Raw genomic sequence first — 19,075 nt, forward strand, 5'->3', positions numbered from 1 at the left:
TGTACACAGAGTGAATTGGGCAGGAGCAGTGACCTGACAGAAGAGGCGACAGCAGTGACCTGACAGAAGAGGCGACAGGAAAGGAGAGGTACTAGGGCAGGAGAGGTGACTGGGCAGGAGAAGTAACGGATAGGAGAAGTGACGGGGCAGGAGAGTTGACGTGTCAGGAGCAGTGACGGGACAGGAGAGGTGACAGGAAGGAGAGGTGACTGGGGCAGGAGAATGGGTCAGGAGCGGTGATTAGGCATAGGCAGGAGCAGTAACCGGCAGGAGCAGTGAACGGATGGGGCAGTGAACAGATAAGAGCAGCGAACAGGGCAGGAGAAGTGATGGGACAGGAGCGGTGATTGGGTAGGAGTGCTGACCGGACAGGAGCAGTGAACGGGCAGGAGCAGTGAACGGGCAGGAGCGGTGACTGGGCAGGAGAGGTGGCGGGGCAGGGGAGGTGGCGGGGCAGGGGAGGTGACTTGGGAGGGGAGGTGATGGGGCAGGAGAGTTGACGGGGCAGGAGAAGTGACGAAGCAGTAGAAGTAATGGGGCAGGAGCAGTGATTAGGCATGAGCAGGAGTGGTAACCGAGCAGGAGCAGTGAACGGGGCAGGAGCAGTGAACAGGGCAGGAGCAGTGAACGGGGCAGGAGCAGTGAACGGGGCAGGAGCCGTGAACGGAGCAGTAGCAGTGAACTGGGCAGGAAAAGTGAACGGGGCAGGAAAAGTGACTGGGGCAGGAAAAGTGACTGGGGCAGGAGAAGCAACAGGGCAGAAGAGGCGAAAGGGCAGGAGAGGCGACAGGGCAGGAGAGGCGACAGGGCAGGAGAAGTGACCGGGCAGGAGAAGTGACCGGACAGGTGACGTGACGGGCAGGTGACGTGACAGGGCAGGAGAGGAGAGGTGACCAGGCAGAAGTGACCGGGCAAGAGAAGTGCCGGGCAGGTGACGTGACAGGGCAGGAGAGGTGATGGGGCAGAAGCAGTGATAAGGCATGAGCAGGAGCAGTGACCGGGGAGGAGCAGTGAACGGACAGGAGCGGTGAAAGGGACAGGAGCGGTGAAAGGGACAGGAGCGGTGAACGGGACAGGAGCGGTGAACGGGACAGGAGTGGTTAACGGGACAGGAGCGGTGAACGGGGCAGGAAAGGTGAACGGGGCAGGATCGGTGAACGGGGCAGGATCGGTGTACGGGGCAGGATCGGTGTACGGGGCAGGATCGGTGAACGGGGCAGGATCGGTGAACGGGGCAGGAGCGGTGAACGGGGCAGGAGCAGTGAATGGGGCAGGAGCGGTGAATGGGGCAGGAGAAGTGAACAGGGCAGGAGAAGTGGGTTATAGAAGAAAAGGAGCGGCTGACCAAGGTTATGCACAAGTATTTTCGAGGTATGATATGTAAGTCCATAAAGTGTGCAGAGTACGTCCAGAGTGTGCCGCACCAACACTCTCCTGCAAAGCAGATCCCAAAGTTCGTATACAAAAAGGACGGTGCACCAGAAGAAAGTGTTCAATAGCTCCAATTTGTATTCCAAAATTTCTTTATTCAATTCCAATAAAAACAAACTCCTCAGCCAACGCGTTTCGTTCACAAGGAACTTCGTCAGGGCTATTCGGTAGAGGGGATGTCCCATGGACTTGTACCCATCGTTGGAATCTATTAGGAAGTTTTGCAAATGACAGCTTCACAGTGGGCCAATTAGTATGTTGGCCAGTGGACAAACCGTATACGTTGTCCGTTCTAGGTAAAGTGAAGTAACCAATTAGGTTTCCCGCAGTATAGTGACTTTGGGAAAGTCCGACCTAAATCACGGCCGCCAGTTCGGGTAGCTGGTAGTGTAGAAAGTGAATTGATCGTAAAGGGCAGGAGAAGTGACGGGCCAGGAGAAGGGAGGAGGCAGGGGAATTGATGATGCAAGAGTGTTGATCGAGCAGGAGTACTGACTGGACAGGAGCAGTGAAAGGGCAGGAGCAGGCGTTTCCCTGGGTGACTTGAAGGATAGGGGGCCAGTTTAGTTTGGGGGGACCGGTTTTGTACAAGTGCAGGAGTTTTAAAAGCACTGCAAAGTTCTTCGTATATTCAGCAGGTTTCGGTCAACAATACAAGTGCCAAGATAACTTTGGTGATCAGTGTACCTGCTGGAGAGAGATGGGAGCATGTTTTGTCTGGTGGCTGTTTTACTCATGTAAGGTAGTGCAGAGGGGTAATATGCCTGCTGCAAAGAACATGTACCATGCATATCAAAGAGCAATATGGTATGTGCATAGTTCAGTGGGTACTGCTTTGTGTTCACTTCCCAAATGAAAGGACACTTGAATACATATGGCCTGGCAGTTCGTGCTGGACTGTTCCCATTGGGCGCAGAATCTAGACTGATTTACATATGGCTGGGTCCAAACTGGAATGGCATGGTAAGCAAATAATTTTGGATTTAAGCCCAGATCTCTGAACTGGGGTGAATGTATGACATTGTTCTGCATTCTGTCCATCAATTGTTCTTTTTGCATTTGTCACCCCGAGTGTGACAGGTATGCTCAGACATGAGTCCTGTGCTCTCCATGCCACTGGAATCAAGCTATCCTGGCTGATGAAGGCTAAAAGCCCGAAACCGATCCTAGGATGCTTGTTTCCAGTCCAGGGAGGACCTGGCCTGGCAGTTCGGGCTGGACTGTTCCCAATGGGTGCAGGATCCAGACTGATTTGCATATGGCTGGGTCCAAACTGGAATGGCAAGGTGAGCAAAGAAACAATGGATGTAGGCCCAGATCTCTGTACTGGCTTGAATGTATGATATTGTTCTGCATTCTGTCCACCAGTTGTTCTTTTTGCCATATTATGATTGAGCAGCTAGCTGGCTGACATGAATATGAAGGAACCTTTGTGGTTTTCTGTGAGTCTAGATTCTCCTGAAGAGTCCCTTTCTCTTCTGAGCCCTGCTTAACACATGTTTACAGGAGGAGCCATGTATTCATGACCTCAATGTTTGAGACAAAACATAGTCATGGATTTCTGAACAATGAGAGTAAGAGCATTAAGGTAACATGTTGTTCCTGCTTATAGTTCACACGCTTTACATAAACCTGTATTTCCTATGAATGTTTGCTTTTTCCTGAATTAAACCTCAAATAAACATGTTTATCCATTGCTTTAATTAAATAACGTTATAAGCTGTAACTGGTCAGTGAAATGGTAAACGTACAAAAAATTGGTATGTTTTGCTATTTCTAGCCACACCCCTGACTCCGCCCACTGATTCAATCTTCAGTTATTCCCGCCCCCTGATTCTCCAACCACAGTTCCCCTACTTTTTTTCCCCACTTCGACCACTGCCTGAGAGAGAGATACAAGACCTCCTTCATTCTAAACCAAGGTACGGAGCTGATTAGACCCTAAGAGAATTCTTGGAATAGATTCTTGGCAAAGAATACTAAAACTAGGCTACACCTTACTTATTCCTTCCCTTGTACTAGACCTAGGTTAGGTAACTGGGGTAGGTATATTTTAGAAGCACCAGTTGAGTACTTTTAGTCATTAATTATTACTGTATGTATTTTATGCATTTTAGGTATTTTATGGCTTAGAAAACATATCATGCTTTTACAATATTATTTTATAATACTCTTCATACTGTAAGCTTTGTACTTTACCACAAGTATTACGATTGCAGCAGTTCATTTCTTATGCTTGAGAAAGAAGACTGTTCAATACATATTTTGTTGTAAAGAGGCCCGTCTCTCTTTTTTTCTGCACCTCTGGTGAAACGAAGCATGCACGATTGACTGAGTGAAATAACTATCTATTGTTTCCGCGACTCTAGAGATATATTTCTTATTCTTGGGAATCAAAGTTGTCATGTTTTAAGCGGTTGTCAGAAACTAATCCCTTCTTGTTCATTCGAGAAAGTTTCTAGTGACCTCTGAGCTAGCTGGCACACACACAATTATGTCTAATATATTCGGTAGAGACCTAGTCGACTTCAGTCCTATGTCTAAACTACAGGATACACTATTCCAATGCGCAGAGCCTATTGGGAATATAGGAACTACACTACATGGCGCCCAACGTTTGGTAAGGCGATAATTTACCGCTAGATGCTAGAGTAACTCAGTCGTGCTTTTCACACAGACCCCTTTTTCCCGTAAAATACTCCAATAGACGTCTGGAGTGGTTAAAGGATAAAATATCCGCTTTAAACTGAGTAGGACGAAAAAATCCTATGTATTAGTTTTTAGTTTGTTCAACGTTGAAGGATACAGTGTTCCAAAATATTGTGCACCTAATCTTTGGCTCCTTGAAACTTGTCCTGCAAACACTTCAGGTCAACAAAATTACGGAAAGTGACGACGAAAGAGAGAGAGAGAGAGCTGCACTAGCAGCTCAGGCAGTTTTGGATGACACAAATCTCCAACAAAATTACCGAGATGCAATACTGATCCCGGTAAATATAAGGAAAACCATTACTATAAAACTTATAGAAAATGGAATATCACCCAGAGGTGGTAAAGTAATATTTGTTATAGAGGCACATGACTATCGGCAGACAGAGGTATTCTATTCATGGATTCTATTTCCTGCAGCAAATGTATCAACACACGAGTTCCACTTCTATAAATTAGAGGAACCACCAGCAGAATACGTTCCTTTCCAGGACATTGGAATTCCACTAACCTACCAAGAGCATCAGCTCTGGTTTAATGGCGCCCTACAACATCAAAATCACATTACCTGGCTCAGTCCACTAGGTAGACCAGGAGCCACATGGCCGGTACTAGCCAGCTATACACCACATCCTGACATTGAAAGAATGACAGCTGCTGAGTTGTTAGCTCAGCTAAAACAGCTGATTAAAATACACAGGCAGTTGGTTCAATATGTCATGCGGACTGTAACAGCCCAACCAGCTGTAAGAATTGCACAGCACATCCCTCATCAAGGGAACACAAACAAAATTACACCACAGACTATACAGTCAGTCATTGGTAAATTGCCCGCAAAATGAGAACAAATTCCGTTCTGGTTAGCACAAAAAATGACTCAAATAGAGGCAGTATTCCCTGATAGTACACCTCATGAGAAACACAGGATTCTGACAATCTGTTTACCAATGGGGATTGCACCACACGTAAAGGACTGCGACACTTGGGGTACAGTCTTTGCTTCAATCTACACTAAAACACATGGTGTCCCATCTATGGCGGTAATACCAGACGTTCTGAGACAGATTCAAAATGAATACGGTCCAGAACCGGCCTTAAATCTGGGTATGAAATTACTGAAAGATTTTAAACAGGTCTCGGCTATACTATTAGCCAACATTAAAGGTGAAGTAGCATCCATGGCGATCTGCCAAAAACTAAAAGAAACAGAAATTACTGAGCAACCATATGAGCTTGCCAGAATATTGAAAAATCCTATGAAGAACTAGGTAGAGATAGTTTGGGTGGGAAACCAGTAAAACCTCAACTAACTGAAAATCCTGAAAGAGTTTTTATTAAAAATAATCTCACTACTCCTAAAAAGAAGTGGGAAAACGCCAAACAGACTCTTCCTAGAGTCCAGAGGAGGGTCTCCTCAACAGGAGCCCTCTGAAAAGAGATATAACCTTAGAAATAGGGATAATTTGAGAAAACCTGACAGATATCAAGATAATGATGCACGTTCCTCTCGTACCTTTCAGACTTCCTCGCAGAAATCCGAAAGAAAAGGACGTTCAGAAGAAAAAGAAGAACGAGTGAAGTCTAAAGACGAACAGCACGTTCCAAAAAATAAGAAAACCCAATTTATGAAAAAGAAGGTAGCAAGTCTAAAGATCAGACATGCCGAGGATTCTGAGGACACAACTCAAGAACGGGGAGTGGGCCCAAACAATGCTAGACAATGCAGCAGCGGTAACCATAGCTCGCAAGATCCTGAAGGATCATCTGGAGACAGTGGGCTTGAATGAAAGCATCCAAGTTGAAACTGCAGATACCAGGGTTAGTGTACCACATAAGTTATATGAAGTAACACTCCGGATGGAGGGGGACAAACCAAGGAAAATTTGAGCACTCTTTTGGGAGAAGCTCTCTAAGGGTTATGACATCCTACTAGCTGAACAAGACTGGCCACCTGAATTTCTCAGGGATTGCCCACATGGCGAAGATATAATTATGCCAGCCTTCTCAAATCACATTCCAATTCATACAAAATACACATATGCTATGAAATGGGCTGTAGCCCAGGCCCCAGCACTTTACAAAATCATGTAGGATTCCCCTCACCATAAAATCCAGTTGAAAACTCAACCAACAATGCAAAGGCAATATCCTGTCAAACAGGAAGCTAAAAAACAGGTCAGGGAGATTTTAAATCACCTTGAATACCAAGGGGTGATTGAAACATGCACCTCATTAATGAACAATCCTTTGCTTCCTGTCTCCAAACCAGACAATTCATATCGTTTAGTTTTGGATTACAGACATCTAAACTCTTGTTGCAAAACTTTTGCAGTACAAAACGCACATAATGCAGCACTGCTGAATAACATTGTTAGACCTGGCACCTTGGTGTGAGTCTCCCTTCCACTTTTTGCTGATGTGCCTCAGATGTTTTGCTGGTATTCGATGCTCAGGGCACTGCGCCACGGCTAATCCGTGCCGCAGTGCAAGTGCTCCCAATGTAAAGTGTATATGTAATTGATTTCCACGATTGGCTTATTTGGTGTACTGTCAGTCCCCAGTAAAGTGCACACGGAGTGCCGGGGCTTGTAGATACAAATGCTGCTAGTGGGCCTGCAGCGCTGGTTGCGCCACCCACAGAAGCGGCCTCGTAAACTGTGTCTCGGGTCCGCCATTGCAGACCCCGCGTACGGTCTCGTACTGTCACGCTGACTGCGCAAGTGCCCACACTTGCCAGCCCCTGAACCTTCCCTAACCTTCATATCAATCACCCCTATGGTAGGCCTACGGGCAGGGTGCATTGTAAGCGTAAGGTAGGACAAGCCTAGAGTGTGGCATGTCCTAGTAGTGAATTACCGCCCTTTTCGTTCTTCACTATTGAAGGGCTACCTGTTGTCTTAGGCCAAGATGAGCTGCTGGAATTATTACACGCTATAGTCCCGGCAGGCTCTGGGAACACGGTAGCACGTCGAGTTTAGTATTCCTGAACTCAGAATAATAAAATACTTCCTTTAGCAAGGTTTATTTTAATATCCTGGGTTTGCAAATGCTACTTTTAGAAAGTTAGCCTTTGCTGGCCTAAGTGTTTCAGCCTGCCTCTGTCAGAATGTGTATCTGCTGTCTGGGTTTGTGTGAGTGACAGGGCTGGGAGATTCCCGGGGACAGTCAGGGTTACCAGGTGGTGAATAGGGTGCTTACTCCAGGATGGGTGGGCGGAGTAGTCCTTGACTCTGAATAGGGTTGTGCTCCACCACCACAATGCTGGCTCCACCTCCTGCGGAGCGTCTGATGTCCCTGCCCTGCGCCCTGAAAGAAGACGGCAGCGTCCTGTCAACAGAGTGCTCCAAAACCGGGTTGAACTAGGCTCAGGCCCCCTGGCCTGCAAAGACAAAAAAAAAAGCAGTATAAATATAGGAGCTCCGCTCCTTACAAATCAGATCCAGTTTTGACCACGACGAACCTCTGCCTGACTAGAAGGACCAAGAGAAACTGAAGGACGGAAACCAGTCTGTATCCTGTAAGACTGGCCTGCAGTGGTGCCTTGCTGAGAACGGAGAGGAAAGGACCAGAGAGGACTCTGTAGACTTGTGCCTGAAACGATCTCCAAGGGCTTGATCGAGAGCTTGCCCCCTGAACGGAACCCCAGGACCATTGGGTTCTATTCTGCTTGTGCCTGTCTGCTGTTGGGCCTTAGTTCTTATTCCCTCGCCAGAGTTGTGACTCGGGTGCCTTTGTCCCTCCCAAGATCGTGACAACTCGGAGCCTGGTCGCCCCGCCGCAGAGAGCCCCGCTCATCCCTGAGTCGCTCTTCGCTTCAGTGCCGGGCCGCCCACTCTCCTGTCACCTCGCCTGCTAACGGAGCACGCTGTGCGCCTCTCATCTTCTCCAGCCAGAATCTGCATGGAGCGCATTTCCATAGCCTCGGACGGTCCGTACGTCGTTACGTACCCGACTGTCTCGCTTTGCCCTCCTGCATACCAAGGCTCGTGCCGCACCTCAAGAAAGGCCTCCCCGTACAGTGGTACCGGAAGCCTGGTGCTGCACCCGTCTGCCCGAGAACGCGACGCCCCATACAGATCCACGAGTACGACCCGGCGTGCTAAGAAGTAGTACGTCCCGCAGGCCTGAACGGCGCCTCACCCCGTGAGCTGCATCGACCCCGGATCGCCGCAACCCTCCACAGTCCTGCTCCCGCGCCTCGCACCTCAAGGGGGATCGAGCCGGAGAGATCCTCTAGAGAACCGTCGGCCTCGTCCCGGGTCCGCCCTCACCAGTAGCCGCGCTGACAATGACCAGAGACAAAGCGCTTAAACCGCCTAGGCAGACCAAAATGGACAAATTTACCACGCAGCAGAACCCACCAGCCCAGGACACCCAGCTGCGCAGCAGGGACATGAAGACCCTCCTGCACGCTATCAGGGATTCGCGACAGGCCCTGGAGGGGAAGATAGGGGAGGTCAGCACGGAGGTGTCGCTCCTGCGTCAGGACATGAGAAATATGGCGGCTAGGGTGACCGAAACCGAGACAAGAATTAGCGAGGCAGAAGACGGAATGCGAGAACTCAAGGGAAACCTCACGACGCTCCAGGCCACCACTAAAGATCTGCATTGGAGGGTGGATGATGCCGAAAACAGGGCGCGAAGAAACAACCTCCGCTTTGTGGGATTTAGAGAGGGAATGGAGGGGTCGAACATGGCGGCCTTCTTGTACAAGTGGCTCCGGAACACCTTCCCTGTAGAAAAGTTCTCTGACTGTTTCGTGATAGAACGGGCGTACAGGGCACTGCAAGCAAGACCCCCTCCGGGCGCGGCGCCACGCACAATCAAGGCCCGCTTCCTGAACTTCCTCGATAGAGACATGATCCTTCAAGAAGCCAGAAAATTGGGGGACCTCAAAATTGACAATTCACGTATCATGATCTTTCCAGACTATAGCAGAGAAGTGCGAGCTAACAGGAAATCCTTCTTATCAGTCAAGGCTAAACTACGAGAAAGAGGCATTCAATATATGCTACTTTTCCCAGCCAAGCTTAAGGTAATCTACAGAGACAAAGCGCACTTCTTCCAGTCCCCAGAGGCGGCATGGGAGTGGCTCGAGGAACGCCCGATCCTCAAACAGACGGAGGAGAGGAGACGGAGGAAGACTCCCCCGGGTCGAACCCCGGGCCGGCAGGGCGCGGAACAAGGCAGAACCTTGCGGCCACGGGATGCCATGGGGCATTGGAAAAGTGCAGCTACCCCCGGTCCGTCGCATCATACAGGCCAACCGAAGTCAGCTGAAGACCAAGTATTTAATTTGCAGCCCAGACCACGCTCCAACTCCATGCCGCTCATCACGACACCTGACGGCAATGCGGAACTGGAATCGCAAAAGAGTATGTCAGAGGATGACAGGAGTGTGGACGACGAAGAACATAGCACGACCTCCACACACCCCTTGGTAGCAGAAATCACCGCAATGGAGCAGGACACCAATACTGAACACTCGCAAACTGAACTACCAGACTCACATTCATGAATCAGAGACACAGCCTGCATGGCACGGACGTAACCTGCACGTCGGAGCTGATCAAGATGTAACGCACACGCCCCTCTTCCTTTCTTTTTCCTAATTTCCCCTTTCCTCTCTACGCCTTGCACCTTCTATTGCCTTTCCTTCATATCCCACTCCTCTTTTTCTACGCTATTGTCGGCTATCCGACACCACCTCAACTGATCCCCGTTTTACGGGATTTTGGTTTTATAAAGTTTGGGGACACACAGCAGGAGTCCTGTTGACACTGTAGTGTGAAGGGTCGCAACCATGGGAGGGCGACAGGCCACACCTGCCACTGTGAGGGACCAACGCTGGCTGGAGCTAGAGTCCCAACGGAAGGGGGGTGGGGCGGGGAGGGATCCGGGGTGGGGTATGGTTCGTTTGTTCAGAAATGTTGAAATGTTCTATGGGTTTGCAAAAGGTGAAGTCATGTTAACAGCTGTAAATGCATGGGTTGCCAGACGACCGCTACCGACACAAAGCCAGAGTACATATGCCCCCCAGACATCACTTGATGGACAACACCTGATGGCCCCTTATACTGTATACACTTGGAATGTGAATGGCCTGGGAGACCGCATCAAGAGGAGTTTGGTACAGGCACACATTAGACGGATCCACCCTGATATAGTGCTCCTACAGGAGACACATCTCCGTGGGAATAGGTGTGGTTTCCTGGGAAGAAAACCCTACACTGTCCTGGCGCACGCGGGGTACACGACAGGGTCTAGAGGGGAGGCCATCTTAATAAAGCGATCCCCACCCTTTCAAATTCAAAGTACATGGGCAGATGAGCAGGGCACGTACGTGGGAGTCAATGGGAGATGGGGATTGACTGAACTCACAATTATATCAGTATATGCACCACCTCAGTTACAAGCCAGAACCTTAAAGGGTGTCACTGACATAATGCTTGAAACCCCGAACGCAACACTAGTGGTTGGTGGTGACTTTAATGACGTAATGTGCCCAGAGGTTGATAGGACCGGGAATTCCACGAGAACTGGGACCGAAACGCACTTGGCGCGATTTGCTCACTCCCTGGGCCTTGTGGATGTCTGGAGGGCAGCACACCCCCATGATGCATGTTTCTCCTACTTCTCTGGGGCACATCAGGTATATTCTAGATTAGACTACATTTTTGTGACACTGGGTCTCAAGGGACAGATTAGGAGGGCGGAGTATCGAGCCCGTGGTCTCTCCGATCACTCACCGCTGGAAGTTAGTATAGGGAGGGAGGGAGATGGACCTAGGGGGGAGTGGCGTCTCCCGGCTGGGAATTGCAAAATACAGAATTGCGTCAGGGCCTGAGGGCGGATACTAAAGTTTACTTCGCGGAAAACACGGGTTCGGTCCAATCAGGGGTGGTAGTTTGGGAAGCATATAAAACAGTCCTCAGAGACCGGGCGCAAAACAGAATATCATGTGCCAAGAAAAAGGAAAGGGAAGAGATGGACGAATGCGAAGCCCAGATCCTCGCCCTGGAAAAGAGGTGCCTGACCCAACAGACCGACCAATGTAGGCGTCGCCTGAGAGACGCCCAACTTAACTATAGGGCCTTAGCGACCCAAGAAGCAAAGACGCATAGATTGGCCACGCTCCACAGGTTGTACGATGTTAGTGACAAATCCGGGAAACTGCTGGCGTGGCTCGGCCGCAGGGAAGTGGAAGCTCGCTGGGTCGCATCGGTTACGGAGGAGACAGGCGAGCGGGTATGCCTAGACGAGGGGATAGCAGAGGCATTTGCCGCCTATTATGGCGCCTTTTATAAAGTTCGGGACCAGCGGGAGACCCCAGACATACTGGAATATCTGGAGGCAGTGGAAGTGCCTCAACTGTCAGAGGAGAGCAGGGACAGTCTAGAAACCGACCTTTCACTCGAAGAAATCCGTCAGGCTATAACTAGGCTGAAACCCGGTAAAACACCGGGACCAAATGGCCTACCGGCAGAATTTTTTAAGCTGGGATCAGATTTGCTGGCCCCACACCTCCTGTCTCTCTTTAGGGGAGCGCTGAAGGAGGGGACCCTTCCCCCAGATCTGCGCAGGGCAACCATAGTTCCCATATACAAAGCTGGGAGGCCGCCAGAGGACTGCGCCTCGTACCGTCCTATTTCCCTCCTAAACATAGAACCAAAATCCTAGCGACCGTACTGTCCCTGCGAGTGAGACAGGTCATCACTGAGGTGATAGACATGGATCAAACGGGTTTCATGCCCGGAAGGGCGAGCCGGATGAACCTGCGCAGAACCCATAACTGGATGATGGAGGCGGTGTCTTGTGAGCAACCCCATCTCCTCCTTTCATTAGACGCTGAGAAGGCGTTAGACGCGGTCCACTGGCCGTTTCTTGAGGCCACACAGACGAGATTCGGATTTGGCCCGGAGTTTAGGAAATGGGTGCGCTTGCTATACACGGCCCGATGGCGCGCGTGAGTGTGAACGGTCGGCTGTCCCGGGAGTTCCCAATACACAGGGGAACCCGACAGGGTTGCCCACTCTCCCCGCTCCTCTTCGCTCTCATGATTGAAGTGATAGCTTGCGTGGTGCGGCAACATCTGGACATAAGAGGATTCCGTCTGTCGGCGGCTGACGAGGCAGAGGAAAAAATTTCCCTGTACGCGGACGACATACTCCTGTACGTTACTGACCCAGAATCTACCCTCCCCGCTCTTTTTGAGGCACTGAACACATAAGGCGCACACTCGGGATACACCATCAATTGGCACAAATCGGTAATATTCAGTCCCAGGTCGGAGTATAATTGGCCCTCCCTGCCCCACACCCTACAAGTAGCAACACATGGCTTACGGTACCTGGGGGTCTACTTGACACCGGTCGTATAAGGAGAATATACACCGCATCCTTCTGTCCTTTAAGGAAGACGCACAACGCTGGAAGACACTGCCCCTAACCATACTAGGCCGAGCGGCCATGTTCAAAATGATCACGCTCCCGAAATTCCTATACGCTCTCCAAAATGAGCATTTCCCCCTCGCGCAGCAGGTATTCCAAGCAATCAATGCGGAACTGAGGTCTCTATTGTGGTTGGGCAAACAGCCCAGAGTCGCCCTCACTACACTGTGTCGCAATCAATACAATGGGGGAATACCGCTTCCAGACATAGAGGCGTACTATCGAGCAACGCATCTCACCCCAATTTCAGATTGGCTCCACGCAGACGCAACTCACCCCACCTATTGGCTTGAGAGATATAAAATGGGGAAGCACACTCCACTGTATTACTTGTATGGGGAAAAGACGTACACGGGACTGCCCCCGGCTACCCAGACGACTATTGCACTGTGGCACGGGGCGCACAAGACCATGGGTTGGCACCATACACCCACGAGACAGACCCCACTATGGCACTGTACGTGGCTGCGGGAGCTACACAAGCTCCGTGGCTTTCAAGCATGGGATAACCTGGGCATATGAACCCTGGGAGATGACAACCACCTCCCTCAAAACGTTTCAAACGTTACAATCCGATTTCGGACTCAACACCACACCTGGGAAAGTGATGTGGGAACCTTTGACACCACGGACTGGGAATCAGCACTTATGCATCCCCGGGAAGTGGCAATCAAGTCCAGACTCAGACTTATACAATATAAAATCCTTCACCGGGTCTACTATGACAGGGCCCGGCTGCACAAGATGGGTAGAGCAGGGGACCCGTGCTGTTTAAGATGCGGACATGAAAGGGGAGACTTCTATCATACCATATGGGACTGCCCCCAGATTCAGACATACTGGGAGAAGGTGACGATGGAATTGGGAAAGGTACTGAACACAACCCTCCCACTAGACCCAAATTTATCCTTCTAGGTATATCGGGGGATGTGGATTTAGGTCGTCCCCACTTCATCTTCACAGCCCTGGCCCTAGTGGTAGCTAAAAGAGATGTTGCCAGGAAGTGGGGCGCTGCACAGGGACCACAAATAGAGGAGTGGAAGACTGGGATGGACCTATACATGGCAGCGGAGAGGGTCACGTATAAAGCTAGGGGCTGCCCCAAAAAATTTAGAAAAGGGTGGGGTAAATGGAGGACGTATTATGGCATGGATGGGGAGATAAACCACCAGTCGCAGGGAGATGGATAGGAGCCGTGAGAATCTGGGGCGAAATGGGGACCAGCCTTACTGACCGGCGAGTGGGGTGGCGGGACCAAGACACGAATGAGGTGATGAGTGAGACGGGAAGGGATAAGGATGGACGATCATTCAATGGAACTCCTATTGTATGGCGGGGGAAGGATGGTGATGTAATGTATTCAGCGCAATTGACAGACTTTAATGCACACCTTGATTGTTTATGGTTTGTTATGCAAGATGCAGAAAAAATCAATAAAAATATTTATTAAAAAAAAAGAATAGTCCAGGGTTATTTTCAGCCAGAGTAACGGAGTTACTACAAATGTACGATGATGAGGCATTGTCCTATGTCGATGACATCTATCTTACAGATGATGATTTGGACGTGCACTTGAAAAGAGTGAACACCTTAATACTTGGGTTCGCCTCTGAAGGGTACAAATTCAATTTTAAGAAATCACGAATTGACCACCTCAACGTCCTATTTTTGGGATATGAGTTATCAAGCTAAGGCAAAAGCCTGGCAGCAAACTTCTTAGAGAAATGTGCGCTGTTCCAACTTTCAAAAACGCTAAAAACTTACAGTCAATTCTAGGTTTCCTGAATTTTGGAAGAACTTACGCTCTAAACTACGCAGAAAGGGTTAAACTTCTCTACGAAGTAATCAAACCTCATTTCAAACCTACTAATTGGACACAAAAACACACAGAAATTTTGCAGTCAGTGCAAACAGACATGTTAGAAAAAACACAGTTACAAACATGCGACAACGTGCGTAACCTAGTGATCCGAATCATCCCAGGGAGATGCAGATTCACATACCTAACCTTTAACGAAGGTGAGACGGTACCAATAGCATACAAGTCATACTTGTATGCAGAGGCTGAAATGAAATTCACTTCAACAGAAAAAATACTGACAGCGGTTCAGACTGCTGTAGCAAAAGAAAGAGCACTCGCACAGGGTAAACGCATAAAAATCGTTGCACCTGTACCTGCCTTAGAGGCAGTGACAAAAGCAAGCATTCCAAATGCAAAAGCTCTACTTCCAAGATGGATACAATGGGTTAACTCTCTTGCAACAGACGTCGAATACGTTTTTGACCCGTATTTAAAAACACAAGAATTCCTACAATACGAACTAGAATGTCCTCTGCCGACTGAAATTCTTCCACTTGAACATTACGGCTGTATAATATATACAGACGGATCAGCACAGCCCACAATTGGGGGTAAACAAGCTTACAGTGCTGAGTGCGCGATTGTTAAAGGTCGCTGGCGCAAAGGTAAATTCAGACCTATGGTCACAAAAACTCAATATCTCGGAGACTGTACAGCTCAGCGAGCTGAACTACAGGCTTTCAAGATGGCACTTGAAAATACCGATTGCGAATTCCCCAGACTCATAGTGTGCAATTCATATTACTGCGTCCAGTCTTACAACGAATACTTGCAGAACTAGGTTCAGAACGGCTTCAAAGACGCTAAAGGTGGCACAATTAAGCCTAAACTACTATGGGAACAAGTAGTTCTCTTGCAAAAAGAACTACCAAAGACTCACGTGATTCATACACTGAGTCATCAGCGTGATAGCGTTTACGTTGCAGGGAATTCATTGGCTGATGAGGCCGCAAAGGCAGCTGTGCAAATGGCTTCCGTAGCTGCAATCACTTGTTCAAAAATGAAAATAGACGGTGAAACACTGCTAGCAGTGAATGCCTCAATGAAAGGCAACTATGCAGCATTACCACTATACTATCCACTCGGTAATACATACATAATAGATGCAAACACTGTTCCTTTTGCTCGAATCCCTGGAGTGGGGGATAGAGTAATTCCAAACAGGAACAAGAGAGGTGCTTTGGGACACGAAGCACATATGGGAGAGGGTCTGACACATCAAGGGATCTTGCAATCTTGAATAGAATTAGAAGAGATGTACTGGTGGCCAGGAAGGAGCGTCGACGTTTACAAATTCGGAATTGACTGTGATACCTGTTACAGAGAGCATAGCTTCGAAGACCACCAGGTACCTAACTACAGTGTAACAAGCCCAGTTCAGACACCATTGTTAGACAGCATTAAACTATCTACACGCAGACGTCGCCATAGACGTACGCGGTCCCACAACTGTTAAGACAAGATTCATTTGGATGTGGCCCCAGCGCTCGGCTGATGCCAGAACTGTTGTAAAAGATTTGCGAGTCTTTATCGGCACATACTCATTCGGCACGCTACATTCTAACCAGGGTCCTGCGTTTTGCTCTCGAGCTTACAAGGAGGCCATGGCCAGCTTGGGCGTTGCATTGTGGTTTTCAAGTCCCTTCCATCCTGAGGGAAATGTGGTAGTGGAAAGAAAAAAACGTGACATAAAGCAATCTATAACAGCTAGGGTATTAGGTTCGGGTAACGGGTGGGTCAAACATTTAAATAGTGTCCAACGTAGTCTTAATAATCTGCCAAGAAATTCTCTGGGGGGAATCACTCCATATGAATTATTATTTGGTACTAGAATGCTTATCCAGGACCTTGATTGTCAAACTTCAGTGGTGGAACAGAAACCGTTTGATATCCAAGACCGTTTGGCTGTTTTACAGGACTTAAAAGAAAGAAGAAGAAGTCTGAGTAACACATCACAAAGCCCAACGACCACTGAAGAAAAAACACCTGTCCCAGCAAGACCTGTCTGGATTCCAAAGATTGGGGATCTAGTCAGGGAAAAGATTGCGGTAAAGAAGGAACTTGGGGAGGAGGAGCTACGCTACGAATGAAGATGGCCGCGTAAGCTCCCGGCTCCGCCGACCTCCGCCAGAAGCTAGATTATCCTGTCTTCAATCCTGACTTTACACCTGATTTCCTTGTTTATGAAGTTCTACTGCTTCTAAAGGTGCAATCCCGAGATTTCCACCTCATCGGCTGACGAAGATACGCCGTGTTTCCATTCTCGGCCTAACAACGTGTGGAAGCCGGGGCCTCGATTTCTAGACTGTCCGGGTCGGAGTTGAACAACATCGGCCGTGAGACCTGGACTGAGCCCGGTCTCCCGAAGAGTGCCTGACTTGTTGATTTTTTGTGCCGCTCCTCTGAACGATCTACATCGAGGACACGCCAGCGTGCCACGCCGGCTGCTGTGGTGGGGGTCCGGTGCCCGGAGACCTTGCTGCCCTCCCGGGGTCGACGGGCTGGGGCCCTCTCTGACGGCGAAGGTGTGTTCTGAAAGACGAGGAGCGCCCATTATTTGATATCAGATTTGCGTGTCCTGCTACCCCGGAGCAGCCGGCCTCCGGGGTTCAAGTCCCGCTCTGTCGCCTATTGAGAGGGGATGGAGCGGACGGAAGGCACGCTATCGCTGCAGGCCGTTGTGGCCGCCATTGGGGCGCTCCATTCGCACACAGTCGCTGTGTTCTGGACACTGATGGTGAAAGTGGACGGTATCCTGGAACCTGAGGACGACTCCTTGTTTAGTTTCCAGCTAGAGATGGTACCAGCGGTGCACTGCACATCAGAGGTCGAGGTCCCTGTGCAGATCCCGGAATTCATGAACCTTGGCGGTCCCCTATTACCGACAAGCCAGCCCGTGCTTCTTGCTAACGTCTCTTGCCTGATCCTGCTGCCGCCTAACACATCTATGGACAGCCTTCCATGTGGTTACAAGTTCCTCAGTGATGGTTTGGGATACTCGCTGTTCTTGGACACCTTTCCTCGTTTGAGTCGTGAACTTTTATCCTGTATTCGATCCTCCTGTGCTGACAAGAACTTTTATGGACGATTTGCCTTTTCCATCAAGATGGCGGCTCGAATGGCGAAGACTCTTCTGACGGACCGTACTGGCCAGGGCTGAACTTTATCGCTGGGATCCGATATAATAGCTTTGAGCAATGCCGGGGTTGTGCCTATATTGTGACGGGGATTGGGTGGTTATTGTTTATCCTCCCCTGACTGGTTTGTATAATTGCTGAATATTGATTTTACTATGTCTCGGGATGGTCGCTGTTGGCGGGGGTTATGGGAGACCAGGAGTGTGTTTTCTTTCTCCTCCTCCGCTTTCTCTTTTCCCTTCTTTTAGGGTAATTCTTGGGCGACAGGCACGCTGCTAGTGGGGTTAGGCCGTAGCCATTGCAGGGGTGCAGGGTGGGGGTTAGAGGAGGTTTTTTTTATTTTGCCGTAATTTTGTTCTATGGCCCCTTTTGTCTTTCTTTTTCCTTTCTACGAGAGTTGGGCTGTTTATTCTCCGCGAATCCTTTATTGCCTGGGTGTCTTCGCTGGCTTTAATTATCCTGTAACATTGTAGACGAGGTCGCGCGGGTGGGATTGCTTTTGATCGATTAATAGTTTGCTTATTTCTCTTTTTCCGTTAAGTATACCCTTGTTGGGCCTTTTACTCCTTACGGTGATTATTGTTTGTATATTTCCCCCGCCTGGCCCTGTTCTGTATTTCACTGCGAGACACCTGATTTTTGTATTGCCTGCTCTTGTCTTACTGTTACAATAAAAAAAATAAAAAAATAAAAATAAAAAAAAAGAAGGAACTTGGGCCTTCTTATAGAAAAGCAGGCTGCATTGGCTGGACCAATCAAGGTGCGGAGGAACATGGAGGCGGCAGGCTAACGGCTGTCGCGGAGCTCTTCGTCCGAGCGCACCAGGAAAACAGCTCGGATGTCCCCCACACGGAAATTCACGGTGAGAATGGGTGGTAAGGAGACAGCAAGATAGCTACGCGGTAAAAAACAAGTTTTCTTTTTCTCCTCTTCGTCAAAAAAAAAAGAGCAGAGTAGTGGCGGCGGCGAACGAAGATCGGCGCTAGGACCCAGGGAAATGGTCAATCTGAATGCACGCCGGGAGGACGAGGAGGGGTTGCTGCAGGTTAGGAGAAACGACGATTTGGGAACGGCCCCAGGAGCAGCAGCCGAGGAGTTGGCGACGGGTGCGACGGCTTCATCGAAGCAGACAAGGAAGATAAGTTTGAAGTCAGGGACTGTGGTTTGGAGCTCTGGGGGGTTAATTGGAAGTGGGAAGCGTGGCAGTACACAAAAGGTGCGTTTCTACACCATTACAGAGGTCCTGTGTGCTGGGGGCATTTTTCAGCTTCTAGATACTTAACCCCAGTAACCCCAGTAACCCCAGTAAAAGGAAGTGTTCGTATGGAGGTAGCCTTGCCTACAGGAGCACCAGTTTTGTCTTGTCAGAGTCAAGTCACCTCTGATATCCTAACGCCAGCAGGGGCAAATTCGGCAACAGGGATTTCGGAGCCTGGAGGGAAAGATCGGCCCAGTACCAAGCAAGTTAAAAGTAGAGGAGAGGTGGT

The sequence above is a fragment of the Lissotriton helveticus genome, chromosome 10 (genome assembly GCF_964261635.1).
Source record: "Lissotriton helveticus chromosome 10, aLisHel1.1, whole genome shotgun sequence".
Lineage (NCBI taxonomy): Eukaryota > Metazoa > Chordata > Amphibia > Caudata > Salamandridae > Lissotriton > Lissotriton helveticus.